Source organism: Pungitius pungitius, chromosome 18 (assembly GCF_949316345.1).
Source record: "Pungitius pungitius chromosome 18, fPunPun2.1, whole genome shotgun sequence".
NCBI lineage: Eukaryota > Metazoa > Chordata > Actinopteri > Perciformes > Gasterosteidae > Pungitius > Pungitius pungitius.
The window spans coordinates 9,361,911-9,383,383 of NC_084917.1; the positions used below are offsets into that span (position 1 = coordinate 9,361,911).

At 39.8% G+C, this 21,473-nt stretch overlaps 1 long non-coding RNA gene across 1 annotated transcript in view; it reads left to right on the forward strand.

Moving 5' to 3' along the window:
• The window catches only part of LOC134107230 (uncharacterized), a 40,585-nt gene that overhangs the window by 10,587 nt on the left and 8,525 nt on the right, over positions 1-21,473 (forward strand). Inside the window, exons 2-4 of the long non-coding RNA XR_009942727.1 lie at positions 8,838-8,993; positions 9,171-9,264; positions 10,582-10,735. This is a non-coding gene — a long non-coding RNA (uncharacterized LOC134107230). The remainder of the gene's footprint in view (positions 1-8,837; positions 8,994-9,170; positions 9,265-10,581; positions 10,736-21,473) is intronic.

Here is a 21,473-nt window from a genome sequence, read left to right on the forward strand (position 1 = left end):
TTGTTATTTGGCTCAGTGGGTATGTTCGTTTAGTCCCTCACTCGTTATTCTTTCCAAAGCAGCACTTTGACTTGACTCCTGCTTGCAGATCAAGTTGGATTGTTTCTCTTCAGACACTTCTAAGCTGACACAAGGCTGTTAAATCATTTTGCCATCCACGTGATCCTTGTCATCTTTATATCTGTAACAGACACAACATAAAGTAGTCCATACTGGCCTTGAATCGCATAAGCAAGTATTTTGTCCAGTTTTCTCTTTTACCAGCTGGGTTTGTTTTTTTAATGGTTTTTGCCTCTAGCGAGCAGACAGCAAGAGTTTGCTCTTTCCTCCTGTGGAAGCTGCAGTGTAGGATCTGCATCTCATGGCTGCAGGGCAAACTGGACGAATACAGATGGATGACAGATTAGAACGGTAGCATCAAGAATAACATTAAGGCGTTTGAGTACAACAAAAACAGCCAGAAATTCTTTAGTGCTCCTTTGCTTATAGAATTTCTAGAAGTCTCAGGTTGAGGAATATATTTTGTTATTTCAAAACATTTTTCCTAACTTGCTGTTTTGATGGTGGTTGCAACCAGAACGCTTTGTTCCCTCAATTGTTTACATCTAAAGTCTCAAATAAATGACATTTACCTTGAAGAACTGTCTTTTACAGTTCAATGAACTGATGAGTGGAACTATACTGTTAGGTGCATAATGTTATGTTTCATATATGGCCGCTTTCTGTCGCCGCACTAAATTTCCTACGGCGCATCCACAACATTTGAAGTGGCCAAGTGTCCCACACACTGAATTATTCACATCACCGTGCCTATGCATGCACAGCTGGCATGCTCTGCTTTTAATATTTTCACTCTGTTTTCAAAGACAGACCACAGGCTGTGGTAATGTGTCAATAAACCAGGCAGCGCTGACCTGCTCTGAAGTCAGTCAACGCCGTCTCTGGCTGCAGCTCTAACATGCTGCTCATGTGGCCCTGCATATTTCAGGTTTTATGTGTTGAATTTATTCCACAGATGGGGCTTTTTATACTTGCTTGTCAGGATTTTTTGTGTCCTGTATGGTCCCGTAATCATTTAAATGATTTCATCATTTCCGCCGTATGTATAAGAATGAACCTGAAGGTAATTTTCATTGTCTTTAACCATAAAATCTAACTTTATTTCTGCTCAATGCTGGCTTTAATGATCGGTTGAGAGACAAAGGTTTAATGAAACCATTAAGAGTGATGTGAAGAGGGAGTCTTTGAAGTCAGAAATTGTGAGTTCTTAAGTTAGACAGAAGGGGGGGAGGCCAGACAGAATGGAGACCGTTTGCATTGGCAAACACCCACAGCGTGAGGAGGAGGTGGAAGGATTACCAACAAGAGAATAAGGCCTTGGCAGCCGTGGATGACTTTAAGCAGAGAGCGAATCATTCTGTTTCCTGTATCCCTCCGTCTTTCTGCACCATCCTTTCTGTGTTGTGTGGGAGTGAGCACAGCCCGAGGGGAGGAGAGCGAGGCTGCCTGGGTTTGGTTGCTGGGGGTGGTCAGGGGAAATTTGTGTCAACGTGTGATGTTGTGCCTACTGTAAAATAACGCAACATTTCCACAGATAATGCCGAGTATCAGTTGTATCTTCATATGCGTGCTTATAATGGGTGTGTTTACCCTTAAATTGCATGCCATGCTTCAATTCAACCTCAAACATAAACCTAGAAAATGACTGCTTAGTAGTAGTCCCTTCTTTTCCAAAGTGCAAATACTCCCACAATGATTAATATACTCAAGCTTTTCATATCCCACAGTCCGATGCAAAGACAGTTACACACAACACCCCCTTGCTCAGTTTCTCAATAAAAACAAACTGGAAAAGTCCACTTAATGCTTCGCAAACAAGTTTGGTTTCTAAATCATTTCATATCACCATCATTTAAAAGTAATTCATCAGATTTAAAAGAAAATGATGATAGAAATCACAACTGTTATGCAGTTAATTTATCTGCTGTCAAAGTTGATTCATGACGCGCATGTCTTTTCACTGATTCGATTCAACTTTGTCATTGCACAGAGTACAGGTACTGAGGCAACGAAATGCAGTTTAGCATCTAACCAGAAGTGCAAGAGAACAGATGAAGTGCAGATTACTATTTTACACTGTAGATTTATTTATATATAAACACAAAGACTGCCACCGGACGCTCGGCATTGAGCCCTCCATCTGGGCCTGGGAAAAGGGTTTTAACATGTTTGTGTAATGCACTAGTCCTGAAATAAATGTTATAAAACAAAAATGTCAATTATTTTCCAAGTATTTTTAGTAAAGCGTCAGATTTACACCTCAGAGTTAAAATGGGAGTGACACTTGTGTAGTTAACAAACCCTCCCGCCATCGTCTCATCACTCATTCAGCATCCACCAACCTCTCGTCTCTAAAGCTTGAACGCGTGTGGCCGAGGGTCCGAGTGACCCGAGGACAACGTGAGGGTTCAACCGCTGATCATCTGGGGCCAGTGCCTTCATTGTGGCCTGTGGAATCTGTTGCCAAGTGCTTACACTGGTTTGGATATGAACTGCAACCAGTCTCCATTTGAAAATACAACATCAACAGCGCGAAGGCTTAATTCAGAAACCCTGCATGATGTAATCTATTCTGATGGATATAATTATTGGCAGAGCATAAAGTGTTTTTTTTAAGTGGGTTTCAATGGTAATTGTCATTGAGTGTGTGGGAGGATCCCTCACCTGCAAAAGGACAACAGTGTTGTTCTAGCACGGATTATTTGAAAGGCAATTTCACTTTCATTCTCACCGTGTTCAGGTGGGTGAGAATATATAAACCTCAGTATTCATATGTGTGGGGAGAAAAAAAAAGGACAACGGGTGGGAGAAAATGTAGCCTTCATGTGTGCGAGTTGTGTCTCCGGATAGATTGCTGTTTGTGTGGGCATGGCTGCTCAGCGTTACCACGCTCTGGGACTGGGGAGTAATGAGGTGGCTCAGTCCCGGGTTCACCTGAGCGGGGTGCAGGTGTGTCTTCTGTGTGTGCTATCAGCAATATGTTGAGGAGGACGGTCTCTGCCACAATGCATCTTTAAATGCACAGTGGGCACCAAATATTATTGAAAAGTGAATAAGTTTGGAGACAGAGTTGCTTTATCTTATGCTAACGGTTACAGACAACAAATGTGGGGCTGATTTAAAAATGAGCTAAAGGCCAACGACCAATCTCTATAAGCTACTGATGTTATACACTGGTATCGTCTGAACATATTACACAGCTCCTGAGCAGTGATCTGAGGGCAAACCCTTAAGCATTAAAATGAAGAAAGAATTATGGAAAAATAATTGAAGGGCTATTTAGAATATAGAAAAAATGTGATTGTGATAAATGTGATAAAAATTGTGATTTAATTGTTTGACGGCACTAATTCTTTTCTATTTTCCCTGATGTTACACGCTTGGTCTACCCGTGGATCCTCTGAGCACAACGAGGAGCGTCCACACAAGTATTCGTATTCAAAGAGTTCACTGTCTCCATACATGAAGCCCATCTGGAGCATCCGCGTTCTCCTCCCCTGCCTGGTCCTACTAATGGTTATGGATAGAACGAGAAGGTGCCTTCAGCTGGGGCTGATTAAGCCTCTTTCATGGCACCGTCCAGCTGAGCCCAACCACGCCGGGCCACACCTGATTATATGAAAAAGGAGAGTTGCAACTTGGGGCAGTGATGCTGTGGTTGAGAAGTTGCAGATTAGTTCAATCAAAGCTGATCGCCAATATTTTGTTCATTAATCCACAATCCTGTGCGTTGCTACGGTGTCTAATTTCTGCACTTTGTCACACGCTTTGCTGCCAAATAAAGACTCTCTGAGCACCTTTTAGCTTATAAACGCATAACAAAGCGTTTTTTGTTGCCTAAGCCTTGAAGTACTTTAAGCACATAAACCGACAAAATGGATCGGCTTTGTGTCAATCTGAAAACAAATTAACAAGTACAATATTGACAGGAAACGCATGAAAAGCAACATTGCAATACATGTTGTAAATGGACAAAACTGCAATGTTTTTTCAAGTAAGATAACAGTTAATGTCACAGATGTAATATATTCCTCTAAAAGTTGATCCAAAACCTTTTTTGAATATTTGCTCAGGCATGTTGGATCACTTCAATGTGATTTAAGGCCATTCCAGTAGCTGTTAAGATCCCATTATGAGGATAAGTCTACACACATTAGAACCAGCCCTTTTAAAGATAACACTGACTCTGCAAAAAATGGTGCATTGTCAAACATATTGAAATTCTGATCCCTGAGGCAGGTAGAGATAAGATAATTCCTGATTATTCCTCCCGGTGCTTTTGTTAAAGCTTTTATTTTTTTAAGCTCACTCACGGCTCGGAGGCATGTGAAAAGGGGAGAGGGTTGTTTTGCTGTCCCACATCAACTGGCCTACTTGATGGGGATGCACAGGAGGAAAAAACAAATGAAAAGGAAGGATGAAAATCAGAATAGGACTCTCACTCAATAGAGGGAATATTGCTGCTAACTTCTAAGAAATGTGTTTTCCATGTTGAGTTGAGGATTCGGGCAAAATAAAGCCCCTGATGTGAAGGATAAAACAAAAAAACTATTTGTGCAAAGCCTCGGGGACGTCTAGCCAAAACAAGTTGACCAAAATCACCTAAAAGAAGATGGAACGTTGCTCTAACATTCACGCACTCGTCTGTCAATGGGATGAATGGATTCTTAAAATCCATTTGCAATGAATGAAATGAGAGCACAAGTTAGTTTTGTTTGTGGTAAACAAATAGAGCAGGCAAGAAGAGGACAGAATTGGAGTACTTTGTTTCTTACTATCATATCCAAAGACTGCGGGGCGCACATGGCAGGTGCAACACATGCAGCCTGTTGCTTCATCTTCATTAAAACAATTTATGTAAAGACCAGATACGACAGAAAAACAACGATGATGCAACGGAATGCAATAACCTGCAAACATTAAACGACTTGCGTTTGTTGAAAATCTAAGTTTGACAGTGTTTTGTCACATGTTGAGCCTTGTAGTATGTTGTTTTGGTAATTGAAAGATGTTGCAAGTTCACAGCCTTTACTCGTAGTATACTGCAATCTATTCCAAACCAGTGGCAAAACTATTTAAGTTGTATACTTTTGATTCTAGTGTTACCACTACTATTATAATCTTTAAAATATTTTAATGTTTTTATTTTTTTATCAAATTGACACGTGTTTTTCTTTGTATTTAGGTTTTATAATGCAGCTATCTTTTAGTCATCTGTAAGGAGGTTTCGGCACCAACCTGTATGAAAGGACGAAAAAAAAAAAAAGAATTCACCGAGGTAGAATGTCCTGGGAACTTGTGGTGTGAAGCGTTGTCCGGCATTTGTGTTTGAACAGATCTAACCTCAATTAAAGTTAGTGGAATTGCTGGCCTCCTTAGGATTATTAAAGGCCGACCTGTAAGTCCTTTGCATGGTCCGCTCCCAGCTGTCGGCAGCAGGTCCCGAGGTGGGATCGTCTCCCTCTCTCTCAGGCATGGGGAGCTTATTATTCATTAGTCTGACGGCCACGTTTCAAGTCGGATAACGAAAAAGATAATTGTTTATTAACAGAGGATATGTGGTGATCGTTTTGACAGACTTTCAACGCTTTGACTATACTGCAAGATTTGTAATCTGTAATCAGCATGGACGGACTGAGCGTAGAGAGCCAATTATATTCAAGCAGCAAGACGGTGTAATTGTTTTGTTGTGCTATTAGATAAAGGACACCGGCTCATTGAAACAATGACAGCAAGGACATTATGAATGATTATGCATGATGATTGAATGGTAGGTGTGAGAAATATGCTGTAGAATGTAAGTTCACTCGTCTATGCTTCATTGCTTTAAGTTCAGTCTTCCCAACTCACCTTACGCTCAACTTACAATAGAGCTTCATTAGGTCCATCTTTGGTCAAAATGAGTGGAGTGGACGAGAACACATATTAAAGTGCTAAACCAGGGATAGAGCAGATACTAAGACACTGCTTTCAGCCTGCAGACTGAAGGGCGATATCGAGCGAGGATGTACTCTTCATGGAGTGGCGAGCTTTGGTTTCCACTGAGCCACACACTTTTCAGACGAATGTTAGTGGCGGCTGAATTGTCTTAAGTGAGTGAAATCTGGCCCTTTGCAGCACGTTACTTCCGTTACTATATAAAAGAGCCGACGTCAGTGTGATGTCATCTCTCAAGGTGACAGCTGGGGGCGGGACTTCCCCTGTGTCTTAAAACGGCTAGTAGAGCACGGAGAGACATGTAATACTAATACTACCAGTATTAGTGACACTGCAACTGATTTTACTACTCTTACTACAATAATAAGTACTGTTAGTTTTTGTTTACTGCTTTTAATAATTTCACTACTACCAATGAAACTACTTTTACTCTCAATACTTTTATTTCTACTGCTATTAATGCTACAACTGTTGATGGTACTACAAATACTACTGTGACTAATAGTATTAGTAGTACAGCTGATTATACTAGCAGAGACGTCTCAACGGGGCAGGCAACCCAGCCAATAGCCTCGGGCCCCGAGCTGAAGAGCTTCCTGAGGGACGGCTGACGTCAATGATAAAATAATTAAACTGCTCTAGACACTGCAACAAAATATCATGGTCCTTCTTGCCTGGGGGGGGGGGGGTCTAGATACTAGAATACTAGTACTACTAATAACTTTATTACTTTCGGTTTTTCTACTGCTATTGAACAAAAATGTACTTCTACTGCTACTACCACTAGTACCCCATTTAAAACTAACTAATACTACTACTTATAGTACTACAAAAAATACATTTTTTAATTATTATTTATGTATTTATTCAGATTTCCCCCCCCCCCAAATTCATTTTAGCTTTTCTCATTTCTGTATCTTCAGCAATTTTTAAATTAATTTCAGTATATCCAATTTCTATTGTTTTCATGTTTAGAATTAATTTCAACTTTCTGAAATTAATTTCAGCTTTTTGCATTCCAATGCATTTTCAGCAGGAAATACATTTTCTAATTGTTTAATGTTTTGGGCATTTTCACGTGTATTAGTTAGTGATTGGAAAGGCCGACTGGAGATGGGAAAGAGCTACCGAAGGGTGTGAGATGGTCAGCTGAATTGTCCTGGGGGACGATGTTGTTGTGTGACATTGACTAATCTGCAGATATCGATGCTACACAACAATCATCTGTTGAACTGGCTGGATTTATTAAGTCGTGCAGTTATTCAGAGTAATTATATTACATTATGTTTATATTAATATAATTAGCTTGTTTAGACTTTTGGATAGGTATCGTACGGTACTTATAGGTTACTTATAAGTTTTTGCTTTAACAGGATTAAACGGAGAGGAGGACACAAAGTGTTGGAGATTTTGGATTAGAACAAACGTATGCGATATATGAGCTCAAATTCTAATGTGCCAAATAATCTTGATGATCTAACATTGGGGGCTAAAGCTGTGAGAGATTAAATGCAATATTAATATTTTTCCAATGGCAATACCAGGTATACAATGCATGCCAGGTAGTATCTGGTAACAAAAATGATGATAATACTAATCTAGAAATACAAGTAAAAATGCTCCCTCTCAGATTTGTCTGCCCTGGTGCAGATATTTTCCATCTTATTTTGCTCTGCCACTTCAAAGTGTATCCCCCGTTCATCACTCCTTATCTTTCACTCCTGTGACTGCCACTGCGGGACTCGCAGCGGCACATATAAGAGGACGTTGCGTGACATCCAAATATTCTAATACAGCTCTCTGTGAAAACCACATCCCATTCCATTAGACACTATGGCACACAATACTGACATTGTCTGATTTAAAAAAAAAAATGAAATAAAAACTACTTGTGAAAAATAAAAAGCAAATCTCAGGGCATTTTTGACCCCAGGCTGGAAAGCCTTTCCCATTCGTCTGCGTTGATCTCATCTGATCATCTCACACTTCCACAGCTCCGTCTCTGTGAAACTACCCCGGATTGGAGGCTCCGGCAGGTATCCATGGCAATTCCACGGGCTTGATTAGGCTTTAGTTGGAGAGCTCGCAGGGAAAACAACAATATAATTGGGGAGCTCCATCACCACGTTGTGCGCACTGTGATAAGGAACTTGTTTCTCTCGGTATCCCTCGAAGATAAACGGAAGCTGTGTGCACACTTTGCTAAATGATGTTAAGAGCAGGACAAAATGTAATATTGTAAATATCAATATTTAGCAAATGTCTTGGCATTTCTGGTATCCCAGAAGGCTGTAAACCAAAACGCCTGATAAATGGCTTTGGGCTTTTTAGGTGAATTAATGAGACAAGCATTACCTCAAGATTCCTCTGTCCTTGGTTATTTAATCATTGTTGCTGCCATGCGCTTGAAGTCTACATTTTGAACAGTTGAATCCCAGAGTAGGGATTTGGCATAATGGGGGAGGGGGTAGTAAAACCCATGAAATGACCGCTGTTAGGTCATGAACAGCAACTGGTGCTGGAATTGGATTTATTAAATTTAGCAGATTAATGACAAATAACGAACATCGCATGAGAGCAACCCTGCAGTACATCTTGTTAAGGACCGTATATTATGAGGTGATGAAACAAATGGATACACACACACAGCATTCTCTCCTTGCACCAACAAAAATAAACTGGCATAAATTGATTGTATTTAAAAACCTTCTTTACACCTCATCACTCTTGTGAAGTGAGAATAATTACACATTTTCTGGATTATGTCATCATAATCCTCATCGCTGCTGAAAAAACCTATTTTTGTTACTCATAGGGGGACCCATCTCTTTGTCTCACAGGCCTAGCGTTTGTATTTGAATGCCTCATTTCAACCTTGCTGATGGATTAGTGATGCAGAACAGCGGCAAGTCAGAGTTCTCCATCGCCGTCTCTGAACCCCGTGCAGCCCTCAGAGCAGCCAGGCATCGACCATCCTTCCTGAGTCAGAGGCGATGGTACACCGCTGAGACACTCTTCGTGATGGCTCATGTCCTCCCACAATGCACTGGGAGTATATTCTCTTTTTGCTTAGTTCTTTCATCCTCATACCCTCATATTTACGCAATGTTGCTATTTCCTCAGCACAGCTTAATCAATGCCTTTTTGTTTTTTCTGTTTCACAAACCTCTTAGGCTTGACTTGGATGGCATGACCTGGCGGATGCTCTGAAAGCCCTGACTAAAGTGCCAGCCTGTGTTAACAGCTTACAAAGAGTGATCCCTGAGGGTAATTTCAATTATCCAAGCAGTTTCCCACAGGAGAAGCAGTCTAGTGAAAAGGGTTTCATTTTTGGAGAGAACACATATACTTATGTGATATGTGGTGACGTCTGCTCGAGTATATTTTGATATTTTAAGGCTGAATCTGTTTATGAAAATTCGACAAAATGATGACAAAAATCCAGAGTTTAATAATTATGTACATTAGCGATGACCCAATCATTTTGTTAGTCTCATGTGCCCTTTAACAAAGAAAACTATAAGTTTTGTTATGAAAAGACTCTGCAAACAGTGCATGCAATCGATTTAATAGATTCAGAAGAGTTGTGCTGGGTCAGTGATTGCCAGCAGTGTGCGTGCATTTAAAAAAGGTCAGTGTGCAACCTCCTTTTTTCAATATAGTATCGCTCAGAGTCAGCATTCTTCAGTTTAGAACAGGGGTGTCAAACTCATTTCAGGTCCGGGCCAGATACTGCCCAGGCTGATGATGGGGGGGGGGGCTCTGTCACGGGCCTCACACACTCCGGGCTGTACACACTCCGGGCTGTACACACTCCGGTGGCGGGCCGCACCGGAAGCTGATAAAATCTGATGAATTCCATTCCTATACAAAAACTCATGCACCTCTGTAACAAAAATGTACATTTGTCAAATTCTTAATTTAGTTTTTGATTTTGGTTCACGTTAAATAGACCAGATGAATTCAGTAATGAACTTTCCTCATAGCTAAGCGGATCAGTATGAAAAAGCTATCAATTGTCCCATCTAAAAGGTCTTTGCCATTAAGTTTGTAATCTTTTATCTAGAATTGACATTTGGAAGTAAACTTAAGCAAACAGACTGATTAAAAAACCTTTGTACATAACTCAAAGGTTTTCGGACCCATCATCAAAGTCGATTTACTTCATTTAAGTGCTGTCCATTGCATTGGTTTTGTTTTGTCTTGTATTATGAATTCCCACAACAATAGGATTATAAAATGCAGTGTGCATGTTTTCTGTGCAATGGGAATTTAATATTTGCATATACAATTTGTATAGGAAAAAAACATTTGCTGAACTCAAAACATGAACGCATATTTTAATAAGCTCCAAAAGAAATGTCAAACCTCACCTGCTAGGGAGGAAAAATGAATGAATAAATAACTAAGTAATGCTTCCTAGTGGACCTGAAACTGCACGGATGCTTTCTATTTATTCACTTTTATCCTCATCTATTGAGTTTTCTATACTTGTATAATATAAATATAAACACATACACCTAATATGTAGGAAACAGAACCATGTTGTTAATACATTTCCTCACTCCTTGTGTGTATTAACAGGGAGAGACGGAGAGTGGGGGATAAATGAAGAACTGGGCTGCAGACGGAGTGGACAGCCACTGAACATGAGCTGATTTCTGATACAGCAGAATGGGTCTGACGGGAACTCAAATGCCTGGCAAGGAGAAAAGAACGTTGAATAAAAGCCAAGCGGGTTAGTAGTCTTTTGTACAGATTCTTATGACCCATAGAAGACAAAACCGCTCTGAGCTGGAGGACTGTTAAATAGATCTAAAGAGCTATCTGTCTGCAACTTCCTCTGCATTTTGGAAGCTGCTGCTCTTTTTTTTTTAATGTGAGAACCGATTAAACGGATTATAACATTCTGCATATTATTTGCCCTGCAAGCTGACCTCGACAGATTGGTCATGGATCAGGGGGCAGCCGGGCTTTGGCAGAAATTAGATATTGCACAGCTTCTGGCTTCCCAATCATTAAAAGGCATTTTGCTCCCTTTCTTCTTAATGCCATTCCTTTTCCCCTGAGAGGAGTCTTATTCTGCTAAATGGAGCTCCAATCACAGGTCTGATGCTTCGCTAATGAAAAGGTAATGCAACGTGAACAAATGAGACTGTATTGACATTGACAACATAATAATCTTAAGAACAGCTGATCTAAAGCGTATGACTGTATTCATTTCGTTGACAGCTAGAAGGCATGCAGTAGATGTCTTATTGCTGCAATTCACGTAACTATCAACACTGGAAAAAGTGTTTCTCTATGGCATTAATTAGATTCAATCTTGTTTATGTTTGAAGAGCGCTCTTTATTGAAAATGCACAAAACCGAACGGACATCGTCGATCTCAGCTTTTCAATATAGAAAGACAGAAGAGGGTTTTTACTTCATAGAATAAATCAGGATGGTTTTAATGGTTCTTACCTTAAAGTATACTAGTTAGACATCGTAATGTAGGTGGGATGATTTGTGCTGCAAAAACCTTGAGTTTTTCACTCAGGATGGTGGACACTATTTAATTCACTCTTTCTAATACTAATAAGAATATCTATTTTGTATTTCCAATTCTCACTAACTAGCATCCTGCTAGGAGGCTTTCAGCAGGAACAAAGTTAAAGGAAAATGCACAAATTGAGGAAATGGTGCTCGTGAATAAGAACAAAATAATTCCTTTTGAATTGATTTAAATCCCCCTGAAGGACAGGCTCCTAAATGAAACCATCCGCTCAATAATGTTTCTACCGGAAATCATTGGAGAGCAGTAAAATACTTTGGTAAAGATATCGGCTTTCTAATTTCAGGGTTCGCACTGGCCCTATAAGGGTAGATTCTGTGACTGATGAGAGTGCTGTCTTGCTCAGATTTACACAACTGTATTGATGTAGGATGCTTGATTGAGATGACTTTCATTCTCAGTGCTGGGTGGACTGACACGAGCAACGGGCCAGTTCAGCCCATGCACTTGAAGAAATTAAAAAATGTGGTGGAGGCTGCAGCAATTACAGAAATGATTCCTGGCAAGTGAGGAAAGCGCGAGATGTTCGTTGCATTTTAAGAGCTTTTGCACTGCTCCACATCTGTGGAGGAACGGTGCCGTTTTTTACTTCTACTCAATCAGCTAAAAGCAGGAATGGTTGCAGAAAGGTTCCGGTGTTGTTAATGTCTTATGTATCTTTATGTTTGTTTGACCAGCATAGTTTTGCTGAGCTAGCCAATTTCTCTTTAACTTATACTAATGTCAAGAGTTTTCTTGACAGGCACTATACAAAATAGATCTATTGATTTTATTTCTTCTTTTTTCAGTTATTGTCCTAGGTTCCTCAAAAATAGTTACAAAGTAGTATGTAGCAATTCAATTATCTGGTTTAAATACTTTCCTTGTTTAGGATCAAAATAATAAGAGCATGTTAACATATCTCGCTGCCTGCTATCTATATGTCAACTGTGATGTCTGCATTTGGTTTCTGGCTTGTTTTGATTTATATTCAGTTAAAATAAACTAGAGGAAAACATGTATTTAATGACCGCTATTAGACTGCAATCAATGAATAAGTCCAACTTTAACCAATACCCCAAGTGTTACTTTACATGCACGACTTTGGACGTTAAAACAGACCGATAAAGAGAGCCTACCGGTGGCACTAGATAACAGCGAGTGTCCTGCGAGTGTTTGTGTCTCCACTTACTGCTCCAAAATAATGATGTCCACAAAACTAATCTCAGGCAAATCCTATGAATTTGGAATACTGGTTGATGCGAAAGTACTACGGTCCTCAAAGAGAACAGGAGGAACACCTGACAACATTAACTTAAATAAGTCAAATAAAAATAAAAAAGAATAATAATATTTTTGTCAGTTGAAGGGTGAAGTATCTGATGATGAGTCTGCGCTATCAAACACTCTCTCCACAGCCATCCTCACAGGGAGCTGACTAAATGACTCATCTAGTTACCATTCAGACCTGCACACGCATCAAGCTTGTGTAAACGATGTTCATTCTCTTCTCTAACAAAAAATGCACTTTAACAGATTTGGTCAGAAAAAAGAGTGCAGTGATTGTAGGTCTTCAACGTGACTCAAGCCCATCTATCTGCATGGAGCACATGTTTAAAGTGGAGCTTTTAAAACATTCTGCACAAAGTAACTCCCAAAGTGCTGATCGTGCTTCAGATGACAACAATTAAATATAAGATTCTGTCCCCTTACTAAATGAAAATAATTCTGTGCAGTCCATAAAGACACAGCAGTTTCCAGCTGGAAAAGTGAACACATTTTAAAACATCTTACTTACGAAAATAATTTAAAACGACACAAAATACAGAAACCACACAAATCTTTTTGTCTACTTTCAAGGACTAAGACTTTTTTACAGTTAGAATTATGATGGTGTGTGTGTGTGTGTGTGGGGGGGGGGTGGACTTTTTAGCAGGTACAAGAATACTAAGTGCTGTAGGGTCACTGTTAAACATAATACATGCAACTTTGCCTCTGCACTTTCTACGGACCTATCATATTGTGTTGCTATTGATAAAGTATTGTAACTTCCCCTCAAGTGTAGATATGTAGTAAATGTTTTTTTTTTTTTGCAAAAAAAAAGGTAAAAGCCAAGTTTTTGATTTATCAAGTCATTTTAATTGAAACCTGGGTTTGCATCCTGAGTCCTACTTCCGCTGTGAAACCCTGACCCTACCTTTCAATTTGCTATACAGGCATCCTTTATTTTGTGTAGTGGTTGTGTATTTAAACTTTTATGCTGCACAATGAAAGGACTTTATGAAAATCATGTAAATGATTCTGCCTGCATTGCTCTCCAAGCTTAATCTTAAACCCAGCCTCATTATTCTCATTCGGAGTACCTAATTATTTCCCATGAACATTATAGGGAACAAAGTAAACTGCTGTCATTGAGTTTTTGTAGAAGTCAAGTTAAGAAAACTTCTTCTTCAATCGGCCTTCCCTCTGTTTACTGCACCTTGGCCATTTCTACCTGATTAGACCGAGATAATGTTTGCAGAAAAAAACAGGCTGAGGACCCAATTCATTTGGAAATGAAAAGTGAGAGATTGTGAATAAATGTATTTCATGTGTGACACTTTTTAACACCCATAAGTGTCTAGGAAACTGCAGCTCCTTTCCTACAGCCAAATCCCATAGTTATGTCATCAAGTCTCTCTATGGGTGGAGTGTGGTTGAAGCAGCAAGTCAAAGGTCAATCTGTAGGAGGATTGTCATTTCCTCATATGTAACCATTAACATGCCTAAAAGCTGTGCTGCGTACAAACATCCAGATGTGCTAGGTTAGATTTGTGGAATATGCTCTGCTTTGAGTAAAATGGTGGATATAATCATATATTAAGGTGGATGCATGTAATCCATAATGGAAAAAGTTCTGACAGAAATCAAAGCTTTAAGCGATTAATTTAATTCATTTTTTGGTGAAGGTAACAAGTTATTTTCCTTCTTTTGTGCCATGTTTTACCATAGTTTGAAGTGGAATACTCTATTTGTTTTTTCAACAAATTTCCAAACCATGTTTCATGCAATGCAGAATATATTTCTGTCGGTTAGCCTTTGGTCGACTGGGCGATGTTCGATTCTTGCAAAGTAAATAATCTCCCGCCTAGAACCTACAGATTCAGTAATGATTGACGCAATTTCACACCGTCCCTAAATTATTAAATCAGCCGCAGATGAATGCATATCGTTTCCACAACTGGTGTCATACGGTGCCTTATTTTGTGTTCCAGCCGTTACTGACAATTGTTACTTAAAGGGTAAAGGGACCATTAAAGAGTAAAGGGACCACTTCACCTGCCTAAACAACAGAGGAAGTGGTCCCTTTACTGTTTTAAAACACAAACCTCCACTCTTGCTCTTTTTATTTAGTTGATGAGCTATTTGAGGCCAAGAGAGCATCCATCATATCCGAATGAAGCTCCTGTCAGTTTTATTGGGATGAACTCACTGGATATTGGGCTCTATCCCCGCGGAGTGCTTTTGCAGTTTTTTTTTCCAATCTGAATTTGGAGCCTTACCCCTAAAACCTGGGGTCGATCACCAAGGCAGCGCCGGTAAATCGGCTAAGTTGAAAAAATGACTGCGAGAGCCAACGGAAGAGTTGGTAGTGCAAATTAGTGACCCTCGCCTACTAAGACACATTTAATTCATTCAAAATGCCGGATTTGGCAGTAGTAATTTGTATAATGTAGAAAAAGTGTGTATATAGTTGTATATAGTTCAAATTTTTAACACATGCCAACATACTGTATTGCAAATGTTAAATATACTCGGTACACAGATACACAAAATAAATAGATTTTGAGCCTTTTTAATGTAGTTGGATCTCCACGACTCGCTTAAAATGTAGCTCGCTCGCCGCCCTAAACGTTCTTAGTGGCCTAAAATTCTGGGGAAAAAATGCCCTCAAAAATGCACCTGCAAAGTTGAGTTTTCCTAGATTTCGTCCAATCCATTTACGAAGACCGCATGGCATCTAGACAGGGAAATGAATCACAGAGACAGACTGAGCAATGGCCATAACACTGGCCATATGTAGCCCCACAGATGCAGAACGGCCCGAAACAACACACTGATCGCTTTAAATGACACCAGCACATTTGGGAGGGTTTATTGGTTTCCAAAAAACCCCTCTGGGACTAATTTATGTTTCCCAAATAGGATGTGAGAGGTTTCTGTTTGCGGCAGCAAATACGTATGTCAAGAATGTTTTCGCAAACTGTTGCTCACTGTTTTTTTTATTTTTTTTATTAGTCATTATCTTCAAAGGTTCAAAAACTTGCTTTTTGATAGATCCTCTGGGGACGAAAGCTGTCGTTGGTTGTACAATGTGATGCTTCTTACTAGAATAGACATTTATGTAGTTGTCATTATTGTGACAGCACCCTCATCTTAAATAAGCATTGCTTTAATGATCAAAGTAAAAAGCAAGTATTATGACACACACACATCCTGATCCTATACATAATAGTAAACCAATATTTGCTTTTGTCAGAGCTGGCTGAATTGTCAGCCAGCAGCTACAGCGATAACAATTGCTCCTGATAAACAAAAAGTAAAAGATTCATCAAAACTGACAAAAAAAAACTAAACAAGAATCCCTCAAAGTTTAATACTACACAGGTTGAAGCTTCAATAACAAGGAAAGCAGTTACCCAATTAGCACCTGCAGCATATGACTGTAGGGGGGAAAGGGGACCGAGTACACACAGCTCTCCTGTGAAAAGGAACCATAAAGATGCAGGAATGCACAGCTGTGGATGCTGTGAGGTGCCCCAGAAGGTCATGTGTGCTGCGCCCATACAGCACAAACTACTCTGCTGTGTAATATCAAATCAATCAACAGTGTACAGCATGTAGGTAACGCGTGTCTCCTTTACACCATAATGCTTCTGCAGCTCATCCCTAAGTGCTTAATTCACTGCATTTCTCTGCACCTACAACTTAACCAACAATGACATATTTTACACAGCACACCTATGACTGATTAGAAGAGGGGTTATATCTATTGATAAAGACCTTTTTAAACATATTGAGCATTTACACCTGCACACATGCATACGGATGGTGAAGCGTAATCGAATAGCTGCTGACTGAAATGGTTGTGGTTGGAAGACGCAGAATAACTCTTAATAGTAGGAGTAACACTCTAGAAAGTGGCAGCAGTGAAGTACATTTTTCATCACATAACTACAAAATACAAAACCAGAACTTGGTGGTAGGTAATACTTTTATGTTGTGCTGGTGCTTTGGAATAACGTTCAATCATAAATCATCTGCCCGCTTTGCTCTTGAAGAGGGCCTTCGATGGTCCTGCACAGTCTCTTTGACTATGATCTACAACTTGAAGGTCCTGAAGAGAACCTCCTCCATCAACAACTTCTATATTCCAACGCAGGAATCAATCGTGAATCGTTTTTTGATTCATCAACTCCCCCACTGCTCATTACAAAATAACTTAAGGGAATCAGGCCCGAGAGCTGATGAATAGATGAAGAAGAAGAAAGCAAACGATTGAGATGAAATAATAAATAATAGAAGGAATGGTCATCAGAGAAGCTAGGCTGAAAAGACTGGGCCAGTGGGGGGAAAAGCATGAATTTTAGTATTACTTCTGGCACCCTGATTTTCTCCTGCTGCTAGCTGTATAAAAACCTCAAAACATTGCAAGAGTTATTGATACCTGCTAAGAGGCTCCTTTCAGATATTTTCGTTCACTGCTTCACATTATAAATTGTGTTCCACATGTTGAATTTGATTTGGAAAAATCACATTTGCTAAAACCCTTCAAACACTTACTACAAACTCTGGAGGTAGAACTTACGCATTATTCTTAATTATTATTGTTTTTCTTTAAGAAGGCATTACATCCGATGAAAGCATTTATTCGAAGCGTCTCTGGGTGCAACAGGGTCACACCCACACGGCTCAAATGAGAGCCTCAAGTACCCTTCATCAATACCACCAAATATTTTATTACATTATCAACTCTGTTCTATTGAATCAATCAAATGGTCACGGTTCCAGAGTTTTCCCCTACTATCACTACTTACAGCTATTTCCATTGTTCCATCCTTACTCTTAGGTGTGTTGAGTTTATTCATTTATTTCAGCAAAATATTTTGTCTATTGAAAATATTGAAATATTTGTGCATTTCCACCCTTTATTATTTTATCAACTATGCACACACTATTGCAACATGTGGTGAACAAATGGATTAATGGCTAGCTTTGTACTAATCGTTAAACTTCCCCTGGTAACTGCATGAGTACCCACAGGCACGGATTACACTCACCTGTGGGGATTACCTTCCTTGACGTTGAGGTTGAAGCAAACTGTGCCAGCGTTGCCTTTTTGTAAAGTTAGTAATATTTTTCCACCTACTTTTTTTAAGTGGGTCAGGTGCTTTCCTCTTACAGGATTGTTATTTTTGGTTGAGCACTGTTTATTAGGTGAATAACTCTTAACAGACTGTAGGAAATGTATTCATATTATTAATATATTCAGAGGGCATCCGTACACCGAATGGCACACTACAAACAAAAGTGATTTGTTCTTAGTACCGAGCATTTTCTTTTGTCGGTCACATGACAACCTACCGTAGCTGATCAAAGCAGTGCACATCATCAAAATCCATTACTTTAACATTTTGTACTTCAAAACGGATTTTTCTAGAAGGACATGAAATAGTTTGCTCCTCGTGGCTTAACAGTTGTGTGGCATCAACGACATGCAAATAAACTGAGTTTCATTGCAGAGTTTTGCAGGTAATTATTTGGTAAATGTAGAGCAGCAGTCAGCAGAAATTACTGATCAGATGAGAGTCACCTCAAAAAGGCTCCTAGGTGTACAGCTGCTAATGAAATGTTTTCATGGGGAGGGGAAAGTGTCTGAGCAAAGGTGAGGATGAGGAGGTCAATGCATTGCATCTGCCTTCCTTCACCCTGCGATACGCTTTCCCCTGCAGGGCGTGGAATCAGCCTACGGGGGGGGGGCAGTAGGGCCAAGGACCCCAGGTCCAACACCAAATCCTCTTTGTCAGGCTCGGAGAATGAGTAGAAGAGAGCATGAGGACATCGTTCAAACTAACTCGTGAAATACTCTAACTGCATTCTTTGCGTTAATCACATACACAAATGAAAACCTGTTTTTTTTCCATTGTTAATCCACGGTCCATCCTTAAACCAAATTTGCCAGAATCAAACTTTTAAATAAAAATGACTTCCAAATGAAGTAAAGAATTGTTTGGTGCACTATTCTTCTATTCGTTCGCATTATGCATATGGGCTTGGCCTGGACGCAGTGTCTCTCCCCAATGACTGTGAACATCTGGTTTGATTCGCAATCCAGCTGTGAGCCCCATTTGTACCCACATCAGTTGGGAGGTAGATGTAGCACTACTACTGTAGCACTACTTGGGGATTGCCGCAGATTATGTTCTACATAAATATATTCACTTTTCTACGTTTTTAATTGTGGCCTTAGCTGAACGCATGAATGTTAGCAGCTGCCAAGAGTCTGGGTGTGTTGGTTAGGTTGAAGATCAATTGTGATAATAGCAAAACACCCAAGTCGGAGTTTGTGATTAAAGTAGAAATTCTCTTTAAATTCCTGCTGGTATTCAGGCATTCGGCTCCCATTAAATCAAGCTGTATTATTTCAAGTGACCTGACCCAGTGTGGGAGGCAGTGCTTACTGGATAATAAGCCTGATTTGGCTTAATTTGTACAAGATTGTATAAAATCTGATCTTTTATCAGTCTTAAAAGATATTTGAGCTAATAAGCACAAAGAGACCAGCAGCTCATCAGTCATTCATTTAAACCTCCAGGACAGTGTTGTGCTGAACTTTTCGATAACCTTTAAACTACCATCTGATTGGAATCTGGCGGCCTTTGGGCAAGTTGTCTCTAATGGGCTCATTTTGTTCTGACATTTCAGGTCTTCACATGTCCGTCGCTCATCCCCCCCCCCCCCCCCTCCCCTCTTCCAGACTATTGCTGTCTATTCCAACAACAGGGGCTTATCCCCCACGAGCAAAACACATTTGGAGCTTCATAAACTCCATCTCATTGTTAAATGCTTGGATGTTACACTCACTATTTAATTCGTTACATTGGAGATGAGTTTATGGAATTGATTATCTAGAATAAAGACTTGAATTAATTGATTCCCTTTGACCGAAAATACAAATATGCAAAGATGTGACAGGAGACATCCCTGTGTCAATCATATGATGAGACAAATGAGATACATCCCTTACAGTTAGACGAGTTGAGGACATATATCATGACTGTAATTAGCCGTCTAAACTGTGTCCGACAGGATAACCACCCACATCCGATTAGTGTTGACTCTTTTTTTACCATAATAGATGTAGTTATGGATTTTATGTCCATCCTTTCCATGCCTGACTTAGACCATCATTCGCCCTTTTCCATCTCTTGTTGTCCAATGGCGTACCTGGCGGTCAGCAACAGGACTTAGCTGTGCCGGGAGGAGGCACTTGGCCACATAAGTCCTTGACTGAGAGCAATAATGCTGCACATATGGTGATAGAAAAGCTGGCCACCAAAGAAGCTGCCTTTCTTTGGCCAAGTATCACTTGCTTCTGATCAAACCAAATCTCTGTGTCTAAGTTTGAGAAACCCCCCAATCAGAGTATAGACCAGAGCTGATTCATTGGCCTGGAGCGATCTACCAAGGACAACAGAGGGCACATGAAAGAAGCCTTTTGCTTTACACTCCACTTCTATTGCAGAATATTGTCAGACATCACAAATATCATGCTGTCCTTTTTGTTTCTCATTTTGTATTTTTGTGCCACGGCTTTGACTGCCATTTATATCTATTTTTAAAGGTAAATATTGGCCAAATGTAGACTTCTGACCTTTTTATCTGCCTGGAATGAGCTCAAAATGTTGCTGTTCTGTCCAATTAGTGCCAAGAATAGAGCGAAATGCATATGTAGAAAAATAATCAAATGTGTGTAGTAATGAGTGCCAGCTGGCATAGAAAAAAGCAAAGACTTTGGTATTAAATAATTACTTGGTTTTCTTATAGGAGAATTACATTTTATAATTATTGAAATGACTGATAACGCACTTACAGGGATTTGGAATGTGTTGGTAACAGCTAACATACCATGAGACACAAAACTACAGGCAACCAAAGAAAGTCTGGTATATGCTCATAGTTATGCTGCAGTTCTGTTGGGCAGCTCCGGCCCAAGCCTTCAAAAACCCAGTCGGTATAGAACAGCATAGAAATGGGCTCTGACTTGTAAAGCACAAAGCAGTCACTCACCTGCAAGCTCACAAATTCCTTCACGTCTACTTCCCCAGCTGTGATCCTCTCAATAGATATAATTGTCAGTCCATTCATTATCTATTGTGCCATGCGGCTTATCATGTGATTTGATTAGTTTTTGTCTTGGGATTTGGAAAAAAGATCCCTCAGTCGTTGAAACTTTGACAGGTGTTAATTTTCCCATTTCCAGCCCGCCGTCAGAGCTTCCCAGGGGAAATCACTCTCAAGTATTTCCAGATTTACTCATAGAAACTCAGTCAGACTTTATGACAACATGAGGGATTGGTCAACCTACGTGCACTGTGCCCATCTGCATTAGATGCTTTCTAAATGACAGGCCCAAATGCTATTCATGGGCCTGTCATTTTAATATGGCATTTCAGTTATTGTGGATTCTCATTTTTTTAATTAATACTGCTTATTTATACTTGTTTTATTTATTTTCTTCTGTGTCACTTTACCCTTTGCTGCTGTTATCCTTTCAGAGATTGGCAACATCAACACTTGTATCAAGTGTAGTACTCCATTGGTAGTCCTATCTCTTTAACGCTGCCTCTATTTGTACTGATATTGGAATTTCCCAGCCCTCGCTCTAAAACAGGATATT